The 14,185-nt window shown below is 38.4% G+C and overlaps 1 protein-coding gene across 1 annotated transcript in view; it reads right to left on the reverse strand.

Annotated features, from left to right (window-relative positions):
* The window catches only part of RAB27B (RAB27B, member RAS oncogene family), a 60,703-nt gene extending 48,795 nt beyond the window's left edge, over positions 1–11,908 (reverse strand). The window contains exon 1 of the mRNA XM_029234198.1: positions 11,857–11,908. The gene's annotated coding sequence lies outside the window, so the exon portion shown is untranslated. The remainder of the gene's footprint in view (positions 1–11,856) is intronic.
* Positions 11,909–14,185: the final 2,277 nt, after the last annotated feature.

The raw sequence follows: 14,185 nt of genomic DNA on the forward strand, positions 1-14,185 counted from the left end.
ACTAACTTGACATCTTCTCTAAAGTTTATACGATACAGGTAGAATTTGTGCTCTCCAAAGGATGTCAATAATTCTTGAAAAAAAATAGTTTTTATTTTCATGCTTTGCGTCAAGTGATGATGCACAATAACATGGTTATGGTAGAAAAGACTAAAAGTAGTTTAGAGCTAGTTCTTTAACCTTCCAATTTCAATTTCTACACACTTTTAAAAACATGATTCCTGAGAAATAAGACAAAAAAAAGCGTTTCTACTGGTTATAACATATTGTGATGAAATAGACATCTTTCTTTGAATATATAGCTAACATTTATGAATTTGAATTTTTCTTTTTCTCTTTTGAATTAGTTTTCTGTTCTCAAGGTGCCAAGCTTATCCCCATAGGTGTCTGCATTTTTACTATGTTGATTTTAAGAGTCAACACTACTCTACAAAAACCGCACTGTACCTCAGGCTTTATTTCACTAAAATCACCCTAATCCAGCACCTTCCAAGAATTAAAAGATAAGAAATGAGTTTCCGGTTCCCTGGGCCTCACACATGGGTTGAGGACTTTGAAAGAATGAAAACTGTAATGAGTCAGAACCATGAAAACCACACTTGATTAGCAAAGCTGTTGGGAACCAGAAAGAAGAACATTACAATTCAAAGGAAATTCATCTTCATAGCAACTCAGTTATTGTCAGATAGTTGTTTTACAGAGAAAACCACACCATAGAACTCAAAGACCTCCTCCCCAACTTGCGCCAGAAACAGACACATGCCAGGCTTCCTTCAAGTCTGCTGAGCAAAGCAAGCCCACAGCTGGTGAAACTACCCCAGTTAGAGGACAAAACACATGTGGGACATGGGTCCATACCTTCCATTTCTCACCTCATTCTCACCTTTATCTAAGTATACTCTTTGTGATCTTAAACGGAATGACTTCTCACCAAATGTGCAAACTCCTGGTGTGGGGAGAGGGCACCTCAATTAAGAAGCTATCCAGGATAGCCTCATCCACCAGAGGGCAGACAGCAGAAGCAAGAAAAACTACAACCCTGCAGCCTGTGGAACAAAAACCACATTCACAGAAAGATAGACAAGATGAAAAGGCAGAGGGCTATGTACCAGATGAAAGAACAAGATAAAACCCCAGAAAAACAACTAAATGAAATGGAGATAGGCAACCTTCCAGAAAAAGAATTCAGAATAATGATAGTGAAGATGATCCAGGATCTCAGAAAAAGAATGGAGGCAGAGATCGAGAAGATGCAAGGAACGTTTAACAAGGATCTAGAAGAATTAAAGAACAAACAAACAGAGATGGGGGCTTCCCTGGTGGCGCAGCGGTTGAGAGTCCACTTGCCGATGCAGGGGACACGGGTTCATGCCCCGGTCTGGGAAGATCCCACATGCCGCGGAGCGGCTGGGCCCGTGAGCCATGGCCGCTGAGCCTGCGCGTCCGGAGCCTGTGCTCCGCAACAGGAGAGGCCACAAGAGTGAGAGGCCCACGTACCGCAAAAAAAGAAAAACAAAACCAAACAAACAGAGATGAACAACACAATAAATGAAATGAAAAATACACTAGAAGGAATCAATAGCAGAATAACTGAGGCAGAAGAACAGATAAGTGACCTGGAAGACAGAATGGTGGAATTCACTGCTGTGGAACATAATAAAGAAAAAAGAATGAAAAGAAATGACGACAGCCTACGAGACCTGTGGGACAACATTAAACGCAACAACATTCGCATTATAGGGGTCCCAGAAGGAGAAGACAGAGAGAAAGGACCGAGAAAATATTTGAAGAGATTATAGTTGAAAACTTCCCTAACATGGGAAAGGAAATAGCCACCCAAATCCAGGAAGCGCAGAGAGTCCCATACAGGATAAACCCAAGGAGAAACGCACTGAGACACACAGTAATCAAATTGGCATATGTTAAAGACAAAGAAAAATTATTGAAAGCAGCAAGGGAAAAACGACAAATAACATACAAGGGAACTCCCAGAAGGTTAACAGCTGATTTCTCAGCAGAAATTCTACAAGCCAGAAGGGAGTGGCATGGTATACTTAAAGTGATGAAAGGGAAGAACGTACAAACAAGATTACTCTACCAGGCAAGGATCTCATTCAGATTCAATGGAGAAATCAAAAGCTTTACAGACAAGCAAAACCTAAGAAAATTCAGCACCACCAAACCAGCCTTACAACAAATGCTAAAGGAACTTCTCTAACTGGGAAACACTAGAGAAGAAAAGGACCTACAAAAACAAACCCAAAACAATTAAGAAAGTGGTAATAGGAACATGCATATCGATAATTACCTTAAACATGAATGGATTAAATGCTCCAACCAAAAGACACAGGCTTGCTGAATGGATACAAAAACAAGACCTATATATATGCTGTCTACAAGACACCCACATCAGACCTAGGGACACATTCAGACTGAAAGTGAGGGGATGGAAAAAGATATTCCATGCAAATGGAAATCAAAAGAAAGCTGGAGTAGCAATACTCATATCAGATAAAATAGACTTTAAAATAAAGAATGTGACAAGAGACAAGGAAGGACACTACATAATGATCAAGGGATCAATCCAAGAAGAAGATATAAAAATTGTAAATATATATGCACCCAACATAGGAGCACCTCAATACATAAGGCAACTGCTAACAGCTGTAAAAGAGGAAATCAACAGTAAAACAAGAATAGTGGGGGACTTTAACACCTCACTTACATCAATGGACAGATCATCCAAACTGAAAATTAATAAGGAAACACAAGCCTTAAATGACACAATAGACCAGGTAGATTTAATTGATATTCATAGGATATTCCATCCAAAAACAGCAGATTGCACTTTCTTCTCAATGCACACGGAACATTCTCCAGGATAGATCACATCTTGGGTCACAAATCATGCCTCAGTAAATTTAAGAAAATTGAAATCATATCAAGTATTTTTTCTGGCCACAATGCTATGAGATTAGAAATCAATTACAGGGGAAAAAAAAAACGTAAATAAAAGAAACACATGGAGGGTAAACAATACATTACTAATTAACCAAGATATCACTGAAGAAATCAAAGAGGAAATAAATGAATACCTAGAGACAAATGACGAAGAAAACACGATAATCCAAAATCTATTCAATGCGGCAAAAGCAGTTGTAACAGGGAAGTTTATAGCCATACAAGTCTACCTTAAGAAACAAGAAAAATCTCAAATAAATAATCTAACCTTATGCCTAAAGGAACTAGAGAAAGAACAAACAAAACCCAAAGTTTGCAGAAGGAAAGAAATCATAAAGATCAGAGCAGAAATAAATGAAATAGAAACAAAGAAAACAATAGCAAACATCAATAAAACTAAAAGCTGGTTCTTTGAGAAGATAAACAAAATTGATAAACCATTAGCCAGACTCATCAAGAAAAAGAGGAAGAGGACTCAAATCAATAAAATTAGAAATGAAAAAGGAGAAGTTACAACAGACACCACAGAAATACAAAGCATCCTAAGAGACTACAAGCAACTCTATGCCAATAAAATGGACTACCTGGAAGAAATGGACAAATTCTTAGAAAGGTATAACCTTCCAAGACTGAACCAGGAAGAAATAGAAAATATGAACAGACCAAATCACAAGTAATGAAACTGAAACCGTGATTAAAAATCTCCCAACAAACAAAACTCCAGGACCAGATGGCTTCACAGGTGAATTCTATCAAACATTTAGAGAAGAGCTAACACCCATCCTTCTCAAACTCTTCCAAAAAATTGCAGAGGAAGGAACACTCCCAAACTCATTTTATGAGGCCACCATCACCCTAATACCAAACCAGACAAAGATACTACAAAAAAAGAAAATTACAGACCAATATCACTGATGAATATAGGTGCAAAAATGCTCAACAAAATACTAGCAAACAGAATCCAACAACACATTAAAAGGATCATACATCATGATCAAGTGGGATTTACCCCAAGGATGCAAGGATTCTTCAATATATGCAAATCAAACACTGTGATACACCATATTAACAAATTGAAGAATAAAAACCATATGATCCTCTCAATAGATACAGAAAAAGCTTTTGACAAAATTCAACACCCATTTATGATAAAAACTCTCCAGAAAGTGGGCATAGAGGGAACCTACCTCAACATAATAAAGGCCATATATGACAAACCCACAGGAAACATCATTCTCAATGGTGAAAAACTCAAAGCATTTCCTTTAAGATCAGGAACAAGACAAGGATGTCCACTCTCGCCACTATTATTCAACATAGTTTTGGAAGTCCTAGCCATGGCAGAGAAGAAAAAGAAATAAACCGAATACAAATTGGAAAAGAAGAAGTAAAACTGTCACTGTTGCAGATCACATGATACTATACATAGAGAACCCTAAAGATGCCGCCAGAAAACTACTACAGCTAATCAATGAATTTGGGGTAAATTTGCAGGATATGAAATTAATACACAGAAATCTCTTGCATTCCTATACACTAATGATGAAAAATCTGATAGAGAAATTAAGGAAACACTCCCATTTACTACTGCAACAAAAAGAATAAAATACCTAGGAATAAGCCTACCTAGGGAGACAAAAGACCTGTATGCAGAAAACTATAAGACACTGTTGAAAGAAATTAAAGATGATACCAACAGATGGAGAGATATACCATGTTCTTGTATTGGAAGAATCAATATTGTGAAAATGACTCTACTACCCAAAGCAAGCTATAGATTCAATGCAATCCCTATCAAACTACCAATGGCATTTTTTACAGAACTAGAACAAAAAATCTTAAAATCTGTATGGAGACCCAAAAGACCCCAAATAGCCAAAGCAGTCTTGAGGGGAAAAAGAAATGGAGCTGGAGGAATCAGACTCCCTAACTTCAGACTATACTACAAAGCTACAGTAATCAAGACAATATGGTACTGGCACAAAAACAGAAATATAGATCAATGGAACAGGATAGAAAGCCCAGAGATAAACCCACGCACCTCTGGTCAACTAATCTATGACAAAGGAGGCAAGGTTATCAATGGAGAAAAGACAATCTCTTCAATAAGTGGTGCTGGGAAAACTGGACAGCTACATGTAAAAGAATGAAATTAGAACACTCCCTAACACCATACACAAAAATAAACTCAAAATGGTTTAGAGACCTAAATGTAAGACCGGACACCATAAAACTCTTAGAGGAAAACACATGAAGAACACTCTTTGACATAAATCACAGCAAGATCTTTTTTGACCCATCTCCTAGAGTAATGGAAATAAAAACAAAATAAACAAATGGGACCTAATGAAACTTAAAAGCTTCTGCAAAGCAAAGGAAACTACAAAGAAGACAAAAAGACAAACCTCAGAATGGGAGAAAATATTTGCAAACGAATCAATGGACAAAGGATTAATCTCCAAAATATATAAACAGCTCATGCAGCTCAATATTAAAAAAACAAACAACCCAATCCAAAAATGGGCAGAAGACCTAAATAGACATTTCTCCAAAGAGGATATACAGATGGCCAAGAAGCACATGAAAAGCTGCTCAACATCACTAATTATTAGGGAAATGCAAATCAAAACTACAATGAGGTATCACCTCACACCAGTTAGAATGGGCATCATCAGAAAATCTACAAACAACAAATGCTGGAGGGGATGTGGAGAAAAGGGAACCCTCTTGCACCGTTGGTGGGAATGTAAATTGATACAGCCACTATGGAGAACAGTATGGAGGTTCCTTAAAAAACTAAAAATAGAATTACCATATGACCCAGCAATACCACTACTGGGCTTATACTCAGAGAAAACCATAATTCAAAAAGACACATGCACCCCAATGTTCACTGCAGCACTATTTACAATAGCCACGTCATGGACGCAACCTAAATGCCCATCGACAGATGAATGGATAAAGAAGAAGTGCTACATATATACAATGGAATATTACTCAGCCATAAAAAGGAACGAAATTGGGTCATTTGTAGAGACGTGGATGAATCTAGAAATTGTCATTCACAGAGTGAAGTAAGTCAGAAAGAGAAAAACAAATATCGCATATTAACACATATATGTGGAACCTAGAAAAATGGTACAGATGAACCGGTTTGCAGGGCAGAAGTTGAGACACAGATGTAGAGAACAAACGTATGGACACCAAGGGGGGAAAACGGTGGGGGTGTGGGGATGGGTGTGATGAATTGGGCGATTGGGATTGACATGTATACAGTGATGTGTATAAAATGGATGATTAATAAGAACCTGCTGTATAAAAAAAAATTCAAACAAAAATACACACTACTATATATAAAATAGATAACCAACAAGGACCTACTGTATAGCACAGGCAGCTGTACTCAGTATCTTGTAATAACCTATAATGAAAAAGAATCTAAAAAAGAGTATCTATCTATCATCTATATATATATATATATATCACTTTGCTGTACACCTTAAACTAACAGAACACTGTAAATCAACAATATTTTAATAAAAATTGGAAAAAAAATGCCAAAAAATAAATAAAGAGAGAAGCAATCCAGGAGCCTACTAATGAGTTATACATTCTAGTTTTGTTTCGTTGGGTTTTCTAGTAGCTAAGTGCAAAATTATCACCTAACAAGGGGTATTTGGGGAAATTAGATAGGTCAATTTCACAATGACTAGAACCTGATGATGGCCTAGTGTGGTCCTGAGAAAAAAGCAAACCCAAAGTTGTTCATTACACTTTATTGCTACCATGTAGTCTTCATCAACTAGCATCCCGTTTCTTTTTTTTTTTAATTTTTATACAATTTTTAAAGGTTTATTCCCATTTACAGTTATTACAAAATACTGGCTATACTCCCCATATTATACAATACATCCTTGAGCCTATCTTACACCTAATAGTTTGTACCTCCCACTGCCCCACCCTACCTTGCCCCCCCCACTGGTAACCACTAGTTTGTTCTCTATATCTGTGAGTCTGCTTCTTTTTGTTATATTCACTAGTTTGTTGTACTTTTTAGATTCCACGTATAAGTGATATCATACAGTATTTACCTTTTTCTGACTTAGTTCAGCTGACTTAGTTCATGACTTAGCGTAATGCCCTCCAAGTCCATCCATGTTGCTGCAAATGGCAAAATTTCATTCTTTTTTATGGCTGAGTAGCATTCCATTGTATGTGTGTGTGTGTGTGTATATATATATATATACATTTATAATATATATATTTTATATTATATACCACATCTTCTTAGCATCCCATTTCTAACTTAAGATTAAAGAATAGGTCTTTGTCATATCATGTCCTATTCATTTAAACCTGTTTCAGTATGTTTTTACCCCTCAGTTATAAATACAAGGATATTTTCACTAAAGTGACTTTTTCCTAAGATATGTTTTGCAGTGTTTGTTTTCTATATTGTTTCTAATAGAAGCTTTCACTTCCAAACCCTGAGAAGCAGTCTTTGATAACTGGCATTGCCAACCTTGGAATGATTAGGATCAAAGGTTGAATCGGGGAGGGATAGGGGCAGACACTGGGAGTAATAGTTTCCACGTATTTACTTGTGGTATTCATCTTTAGTTCACACAAGAAATTAAGAAATTAGCAAATAAGGTGCATTGCTCCTGTACTTCCCAGCATTTGGAAGAAAATTTCAGAAAATCGGAAGCCTAAGTCAGTCCAAGAAGGTGCCTTGGGTCAATATAAGGCAGCTCTTGATCTTGGAAAAGGTTTCTACTTTTTTTAAGCACTAAGAGATGCTTCATTTTTTGTTCCCTCTTTGAAAAATCTACTTTCGTTCTATATTTTTTACCATTTTGACATATCCAGAAACACTTATCAACTGTACATTTTGTTTATGAAAACAGTATATTTTGAATAACAGTCCATGAGAACTGAGTAACTCTTTTAAAGAACTTCTCAGGCTCTGAGGACCTTGCCTAAGTTAGATTGGACAAATATCATACAAACCCATTTTGCTTTTTCTAATTATTTTTGTTCTGGTGTATCCCTCAGGTCAGACTTAACACACAGTTTCCTTTTTCTGAGAAAGTTAAGAAGAGAGCAACAAGAAAACAGATCGGGTTGACCCCAAGTTCACTATAATTGAAAATAAATTTATGGGCTACAGAAAGAAAACTAAAATAAAATCTTGTATTTTTTTCCTAAGCCTCTTAAAATGAAAATTTTCCTCTTTTATAGAGTTTATGTATTTCTCTTTTTTCTTTCTCTCTCTGTGTATGTGTGTGTATATACTTACACATATATACCTCTATTATCTATGAATATTGATACTCACACACATAAAAACATCTATAACTATGAATATCTAACTAACTAAATGGGTAATAGGTACATAAATGAAAGAGAGGAAAGAAACAAGGAAAAAAAGGAAGGTAAGGAACTAAACATGAAGTAAGATTTGTAGGTTACCTAGGCCTAGAGCTAGACAACAGGGATATTAAAATGATCAATCTATTGCTTTTATTTTACACAGGAGAAAATTATGCCTTAAGGAGGCTGAATGCCATACCCATAGCTAAACTATTCAGCACTAGTAGAATTTGATTAATGATGGGCTTCTTAAAGGTTTGATTTAAATCCCACCAATTTATGATATCTATATCTGCCTTCTCTAAAATTTCTCCCAGATTATGTGAGTGAGTCTTGATGTCCTTTTTACCTACTAAAAAAATGTTGTTCCTGCATTTCTGGATATTAGGCATTTGGTTTGTATCACAGCTACAACTTACTTTGATATTATTTTTTACAACTGTATTAACTCAACTTTCACTATTATCTCTTAATTTGTGATCTAGAATATCTATCACATACCAAACAAATTGTGTCCTTTCTTGTGTTTGTAGGATCACAGTTTTGGAAGAGGGGTTGAAGGTGACTTAGTTCCTGTTCTTGGTACAAACCATCTCTACAATGAATAAGTCATGGAGTGGACTTAGTTTTCTCACATCCTATCGAGCCTTTGCAATGGCTTCCCACTTCTCTCCAGCCTCACCTTGTGCCCCTCTCCAGCCCCTGCTTTCTACTCTCTAAGCTCTTCTTTTCAATAGACAATATCTAAATGCTAGTCTTCTTCTTCTACTCCGAATAGAAATCAAAAGCCAACATGTTTACTTTCAAAAGCCTTCTGTGACCTGCCCCATTATCGCCCCACCCCCAGACATACAGACAGGCTTCTTTGCTGCTCCTGAAAGATGCCAGGCAAACCTCTGCTTGTCGTTCCTTCAGTCTAGACAGCTCTTCCTCCCCGTAACCACAAGGTACACTGCCTGGTTTCCTTCAGAGCAACCTTCAAATGTCACTTTCTCAGTGAGACTTTCCCTGGGCACTTGATCTAAAATTTCAACACTGCCTGGGCCATGCCACTGCCACTTTCTGTGTGCTTCCTCTGCTTTATATTCTCTCCTTAGCTCTTATCTCTGATGTAGCATGGATCCAACTTGCTCATCTCGTTTATTCTCTAAAGTAAAAGGCAAGCTCTCTGGGGTCTGGCATTTTGGTCCATTTGGTCTACCTCTGTCCACACACAGCCCAGAATAGGGCTTGACACTATTAATAAATATTTGTTGAATAAATGAACAAGAAACTTAAGTTCTTTTTCTCACTGCATTCAGCGGTTGTCTAGTTAGAAAATACAACTTACTGAAGATTTTTTGGCTATGTGTTAAACAGCATTTCATTCTCATTACTGATAATCCAGACAAGTTTCCTTCATTTAAGGAGGGCCTATAAGAGAAGGTTAATATTTAAAGATATGAATAATGCAAAGGGTGTGAAACAAATTAAGTAATACTCTGAACTCCATTTATGGGGTTTACAATAGGTTTTTATTATGCTTTGTGATGATGCTACTTCCTACTACTATATAACAAATGTCAGCTCCATACTACATCTAATAATGAGTGAAAAATCGCTCCCTTTTAGCCACCAGCTCCAGAAAGTGGCATACCCTTCATGGGAAACCCCTGGTTTGTCCTGTCTGTTTTTACTGTAATTGTTTTCCTGTCTCTCAACACTGCAGAAACTTGCTTAAGAGCTGAACTGTTGGTTAACCTACCTCTATGAATCAACTCAGGCAACTGGATTAATCGTGAGCTGAGCTTTATGGGAATAGTTGGTCTATGTTTCATGCTCTCCTGACCTGAAAGACCTGAAAAACTAACCAGAAATGTCCCAGGCTGAGGGTGGGAAAAGAGCAGATTTCTGTTCTGAACCACCTGGGGCTTTGGATGACTTCCACCTTCCCAGAAGTACAGCTAAATAAACGAAAAGCAATTCAGAAACCAGTAGATAATTTTAGTATAAGATGGTGCACCAAGGAGCTGAGCAAATCAATTATATTAGGGTTACCTTTCCTGTAAGGTCGTCAAAGATTCCTGTTCCAGAAACGGCCTAGGAGAGAGTTGCGGTTTGCTTACATTTGAGATTCCCTTTATTCCTTCTTGGCATCTTTGAGAACAGGCTAATCCAGTTTCATCTGCAATGTTTTGTTCTCCTTTCTAAAGCAAAGATGGTAACATTTTATGGGAGGCCATTGTCGGTTCTTAAGCAGAAAAGGCTCATTAATATTAAACTATCTGCCAAGATTACCTTGTTTTGGTCATTCCTGAGAATCCCTTCTTGCCTTCAAGAAGGACTGATTCCCTCTGGGTAGAGGATTATGATAGGAAACTGTGAAAAATAAGTATTTAGGGGGAACAGCACAAGGCAAGTATGGCTCTCACTTCATACTACAATTTGGACTTTATAGTAGCTTAAAAATTCAATAAACTTAAATTCCTGAGGCTATAATGCTGAAGTTAACTTTTCTGTTAACTTTCCAGATTTAAAACTCTATACCCATGCATATAAAAAAATATATATTTATAATATTACCGTGAATGTAACTCAATTTTAAGAACAGTACACATTTTTCTTTGAAACAGACTAAATCAAAATTCATAGCTATTATTACGTTCAATAATAATTTTGTTGCTAAGAGCTCTGAAACTACATGTTATTAACTTGGGCTTAATTTAATAATGTGCCATATACACAACATGAATCTTATATACTCTTCATTTTAGGTCTTGAAATAAAAAGCAGTATCCATATTACAAGCGTGATGACTTTAACCAAACTCAGCCTTTTCCTAGGAACACAGCCTCTAGCTTTTGTTTAGGGACATTTCACCTGCTTTAATAGTTTTCAGATAATGAGATAACGTATTGAGTGGAAAACTCTTGGAAGCTAATTTATTGTGACCAGTTGAACAAACACACATGTACACACCCTCTAGGACTGCAACACCCGGATCACAATTCAGAAGGAACACAGGGGAAAAAAAAAAAATTGGCAGACATTACTCTTGAGTTCTCTGAGGCTATTTCACCTACGGACGGACATAGAAATGTCCTATCGCTTACCTGGCTTGCCTCACGAAATGACTTCTCCTTAAACGAAACTCTAAACACATTATGATGATGAATTGTTTCTGGTTTTTTGTTTGTTTGGGGTTTTTTTTGAGATACAGATGGAAGGAAATTGACATTGCTGTGCTAGGTTCTTCTGTAATCCGAACCAGCTGTTTGATAGGCAAAAGCCAAAGTAAAGAAAGACAACCAGCTAGTTTTTGGATGACGTTCGCGTACCCATCACGTCTGCACCTGGATCTCGGTGGAAGCCGCCCCCCTACTGCGCTCACACCCAAAACCAGGCTCCAGACCCGGCTCCCTCGCCGCGAGCCTGCAGCCCCTCATCCATGTCTCACTTCCTTTTCGCAGGCGAGCCGCCCAGCAAACCCCGAATTGGTGGGAACACATTCCAGCAATAACAGCCCGGCTTCCCCCAACTCACCAGCCTGCGAAGTTTCGTCGGCGGCAAGAGGTGTCAGGTTTCAGAGGTTTCCTGCCCCCTTCCCAAGCCTTTGGACTCCTGGGGTCCGACTCCAGCAACGATCTGCCTTCCGGGGCGACAGTCCTGGGGACAGCTCCTATTTTTCCAACCTGTGGCGCTGGATCGGTGCAACGCCGGCCGGTTCCCAGCCCCTGCCAGTCAGGACTGCAAGTGGCCGGACTTGTAGCACCACCCCTGAGTCCGCGGAGACCGGGTATCCGGAAGGTTTGTGTGAGAAGAAGGCGTGTCTCCCAGTCCTAACGAGGACGTGCGGAGCGCACCTCAGGCTAATCTTGGTGGCGACTCAAAGGCGCTCGGCTTCTGGTTCACTTCTCTTCACTGCAGGGCTCCAAGCCCTAGCAGGCAGCTCATTTTTAGTCCTTTATTTTTGCGTGTTTTCTTTGATTTCTCTTTTTCATAGAGCCCTGGGCACTGGGAGAACTGCTTCCAACGCACTGCATTTCTCTCCTCCGGGGAGATGTCTCATTAGCTAGAGAGAAAGCAAGGAACTGCTAGTGGAGAGCAAACAAAGACTTCCGGAAATAAAAGGGCTTAGAAGGAAATCCGTGTTTTAAAAGTTTGGATCTGTTAATATGAATACATTAATCAGTATGCACTGCCCTAATCTTTGCCTCCTAAAGTCATTTCAGAGATAACGTAGGTTAGTAAATAGGTGTCATGTCTATGACATCAGAAGAAACCGGGAGCACATACATTCACTGAACAAATCTTTGTTAAGTGCCTACTATGTGGCCGACCCTGTTCTAGACACTTCGGATTCATCTGTCCACAACCAAGATCCTGGCTGGCTCTCTTGAGGTCACATTTCAGACAGACTCTGACATCCCTGATGTACAGACTGACGGTAACAGTAAGAATCCAAGGCTGAAGACATATAATAGCAATTGAGTTCTTCCACTGTGAAGAAAATCAAGAAGTTCCAAATATGTTGCTTGCATTCATGTTGGTAAACGATGAGGTGACTGCTAAAATGTTAATTGTTTGACCCAGTTCTGACAAGGTGCCTTAGAGACAATCTGAGAGGCACTGACATCAGCTATGGAACATCTCCTGGAGAAGTGCTGTGGGAGGCATGTGAAAAGAAAGAACCTAAAGCCCAAACCACATGCAAATAAACAAACAATAGCAAAGCAGTGGAGAAGAGGAGTGTTGGAGAAAACACTTGGTTTCACAGGAATCTGTCTATTCTACTAGGAAAATATGGGAGAAGTTCTATTTTCTGTGCCTCAATGTTCTTATCTTGAAAATGGGGATAATAAAATGTCTTTCTTCATAGGGTTATTGTGAGTAAATGAGTTCATATCAGCAAAGTGCACAGAACAGCACCTGGCACAGTAAAGTATATATGTTGGCTATACCTATTATTTTGGTAGCACGTATCTACTCCATTCCTCCAAAGTAAGGTCCGATTCATAAAAATTATTCTGATCTACTGTGAAAAATTACTGGAGGTTTGGGTTGTAGATTTTCAAAATACATATGCTGGGAATATATATTTATAGTAAATCTATTTTGCACCATCAGCAATATTTTTATTGCTGTGTGTATCTATGGGGCCTGAGAGAGATAAAAGAAATACATAAACAACTTTGACTTTATTCCTCTTTTTATAGCACATTAATTTAAAACGATTCTCTGGACATGATATAAAATGGTAATGTGTATTCTTCACCTAGTTTATGTGTTCACTTACATTAATCCTAATAGATATTATTTCCCATACTCCACAGCTTTTATAATGCCATTGTCCATAGATCATCTCATTTGATTTTCACAATATTGCTTTGAAAGGGGCAAGGCCTCTATTATTTTTTATTGTCCCCATTTTTAAGAATGAAGAAACTGAGGTTGAGGAAGTCCCAGCAATGTGCCGAGAATCACAAAAGTCCATGAATGTAGAACTCAGGTCTGCTGATCTGGAAGACAGAGCTCACAGTGGTCAGGACACCGTGCTGCCTCCCTTCTGTTTATGGACAAAGTTCCTGTCGGGAGAAAGTCTAACACACACGTTTATCGTCTGCTCTCTTTGTCACCCTTCCCTTCCCCGGATAAGTAAGTGTGTCAGCTGCCTCGTAAGGTTAACTCTTGCAGGGACAACTCTCCTGGAGTCACCTGCCACAGAAATCCTGTGTTTCTGGTTCCGAGGCTCAGAGGTACTAGTGTTACATTGTGATGTTATTCAGCTACTGGAGAGGGTGGAACTTTTCCTTCCCTGTGGGCAGAGGGTTCCAAAGATGAGACGGCAGTGGGAGAATATGAGCAGAATGAT

The sequence above is a fragment of the Monodon monoceros genome, unplaced genomic scaffold, assembly GCF_005190385.1.
Source record: "Monodon monoceros isolate NGI ecotype Baffin Bay Population unplaced genomic scaffold, NGI_Narwhal_1 Super_Scaffold_1, whole genome shotgun sequence".
Classification (NCBI taxonomy): Eukaryota; Metazoa; Chordata; class Mammalia; order Artiodactyla; family Monodontidae; genus Monodon; species Monodon monoceros.